Below are 3,306 nucleotides of genomic sequence, written 5' to 3' on the forward strand. Positions count from 1 at the left end.
GGAGAGGGGTGGGGGGGGGGGTCTATGGACAATCTCTTAATTTGATTGACTAAATATATCGGAAAATCGAGAGAAAACTCTTATAAAGAACCTTGGAACTGCAATATGTAGCAACCTCCCTACAGACATGTAATAACTACCCTAAAAAAACAATGTTTAAAAAACGTAATCTTATACAATTGCTTGAACAGTAATACAGACCAGAACAAATCTATATATGATAACGTGGGTAAATAGCCAGTGTAAATAACGCAGATCAAACTCTTAATATGTACACAGAGTTAAATTGAAAATAAATGTAAATGAATATAAAAATAAAAAATAAATGTAATAAAGATAAAAATGGAAATAGAAAAAGTACCGTAAATAAAATAAAATCTGAGGTCAAAAGGAATGCATATTATATAATGCATATAGCAGTAATGAATAACAGATATTTAGTGTCAAAAAATGACTTCCACAATAGCGATAAACATATAGACTTCATAGTATATCTTAAATGCATGTAAAACATACTCAGATACACTATACAGATGAGCTCATCCACAGTGAGTAGCTGTTGTCAAAATGAATGGAAGGAGTTGTATCAATTTAAGAAGTAAAATATAAGTACATAATGTATACTATATAATATATATGACGACAAACAATAAGTGCACCACTTAATGGGTGCAAACCGTCTTACAGAATATACATAGCTATCTGATAAATACCATGAAATGTAGCAATCATAATGTTGTTATATGATAATAGCCAGTATCTCAGAGAATACATATCATTCGATGTGATGTACAGAAATAAGGCCTTTGTGTGTATACTTATACGGCGGGGCACCCGGAATGGAGGAAGGAGGAAAAAGAGTCCTCACCATCAAGAGCAGAAATCAGGGAACATTCAAGAGGAAAAAGACCTACTACACCAGATGTTTTCAGGTGGTCTCCCATCCTGGTACTGGTCTGGCTCACCCCATTTAGCTTCCAAGATCTGACGGTATTGGGCGTATAGTAGGATGATATGATAGTAGGTAATTTATCGTCCGGATGTATGTCAACCTGACCTACTGGTGTCAAAGCAAATGACCTCCCATAAATACCGCGGCGTCCCTCCGGATAAGAAACCACACATAAATATAAAAATCCATATAAAAAGGAGATCATATCAACGACTGTAGTTCGAAATCTATATTCAAACCATATGGATCTAGTGTTCTAAGGGTAAAAATAGATCTAGCCTCCTCTTTATTAATCTGTCTGATATGGTCTCCTCCTCTCCAGTTCTTAGAGACCTTCTTAATGGCAACAAAACCAAAATTGTCTATTTTACTCTCGTGCACTTCTCTAAAATATTTAGACAAATTATGCTGTTCGAACCCTTTCTGTACATTCCTCAGGTGTTCACCAATACGGGTTTTCAATTTGCGAATAGTACGTCCCACATATTGTTTATGGCAAGGACATTCGATGAGATATATCACATTCTCTGTATTACAGGTTAAGAAATCTCTAATCTTGTATGTGATGCCCGTATGTGTAGAACTATATTCCGTAATAGGCTTAGTGCTAGAGCAATGTAGGGTCTTACAGTTGTGGCAAGTCCCACAATAGTAAAATCCTGGTGTTTGACTCTGAAGGGACAGCCAATCATCAGGTCTAGATTTGTTCCTAATATGGTTGGAAAACAATTTCTTTTTAAAATCTGGTGCTTTTCTGAAAACGATGTCAGTATTATCAGGCAAATGGCCTTTAAGTGTGTTATCTTTCTGTAATAAATGCCAATGTTTCTTAATTATTTTGCACAACTGAGTGGATCCCTCTGAATAGTCAGTGATAAAATAGGTCTTCTTCTGTTTATCCATATCCATTGGTCTGGATTTGTATGTCAAGAGGCCCTCTCTATCAACATCTTCAATCTTTTTGAAATCCCTTTCTACAATTGTTGGATTATAGTGTTTATCGAGGAATTGCTGTTTCATAATGCTACCTTGTTCTCTGTAGTCATTTAAAGAAGAACAATTTCGTCTAACTCTAGTAAACTGGCCTAGAGGGATGTTATCTATCCAATTCGGATGGTGATGACTATCCGCTAGAATGTAGCTGTTCACATCCACACTCTTCCTAAAGGTTTTTGTGGCTAAAATATGATTGGAGATAAAAATTTCCAAATCCAAAAATTCTACATGTTCTTGACTAAAATTAGAAGTAAAGGTGAGACCATCCGTGTTGTTTTTCATATAGTGTAAAAATTCTTGCAGATTATCCTCACTCCCCTCCCAAATGAAGAGGATATCATCAATATATCTCTTCCACAGCACTAGGTATGCACCCCAGTCATGACCAGACCAGATGTTTCTGTCTTCCCAATAACTCATAAAGAGATTAGCATAACTGGGGGCAAACCTAGTGCCCATGGCTGTGCCACATTCTTGTAGATAGAATTGATCATTGTACCAGAAATAATTACGTGTAAGAATGTATTGAATATTGGAAATTAAGAAAGCAATCTGTTCTGGTGGGAGCTGACTATTGCATTCAAGAATATGTTTAATGCTCTCTACGCCCAACTGGTGGTTGATGACAGTATATAGTGATGTAATATCACATGTAACTAGCCAGTAGTCGTTTTTCCAGTCAATGTTCCGTAGTAATTGCAGTGCATGTGTTGTATCTTGTAAATGTGATTTCTGCTGTTTAACATATGATTGCAAGAAAAAATCAATATAATGAGATAAATTTGATGTAATGGAATTAATCCCTGAAATGATAGGTCTACCAGGTGGTTGAGTAAGGTGTTTATAAATCTTTGGTAAATAATAAATGACTGGAATAACTGGGTGAGGATTGTGTATATAATTGTATTCTCGTTGGGTAATGATTCCCAGGTCCCTTCCTCTGACTAGAATCTGTCTGAGTTCGATTTGGAAAGAATTAGTCGGATTAGCAGTTAGTTTCCTATAGGTGGATGTATCCAACAGGATTCTATCCCTTTCAGTGGAATAGTCATATTTATTCAGAACCACAATCCCCCCACCCTTGTAAAGCCCACACTTCTGAAGAAGACCCGGGGGTAAATGTATCAAGCTGAGAGTTTGCCGGCAGGTTGGAAAAGTGGAGATGTTGCCTATGGCAACCAATCAGATTCTAGCTGTCATTTTGCAAAATGCACTAAATAAATGACAGCTAGAATCTGATTGGTTTTTCAAACCCGCCGGAAAACTCTCAGCTTGATACATTTACCCCCCCCCCGGTGTCATTGGGCAAACACAGGGCGGATGAAGCTGATAAATGGGCAGCAGGGCAACCGATAACT

At 37.0% G+C, this 3,306-nt stretch overlaps 1 pseudogene; it reads right to left on the reverse strand.

Annotated features, from left to right (window-relative positions):
* Positions 1–907: 907 nt before the first annotated feature.
* LOC142095596 (5S ribosomal RNA) lies at positions 908–1,026 on the reverse strand (annotated as a pseudogene).
* Between the last annotated feature and the right edge of the window lie 2,280 nt (positions 1,027–3,306).

The sequence above is a fragment of the Mixophyes fleayi genome, chromosome 6 (genome assembly GCF_038048845.1).
Source record: "Mixophyes fleayi isolate aMixFle1 chromosome 6, aMixFle1.hap1, whole genome shotgun sequence".
NCBI lineage: Eukaryota > Metazoa > Chordata > Amphibia > Anura > Limnodynastidae > Mixophyes > Mixophyes fleayi.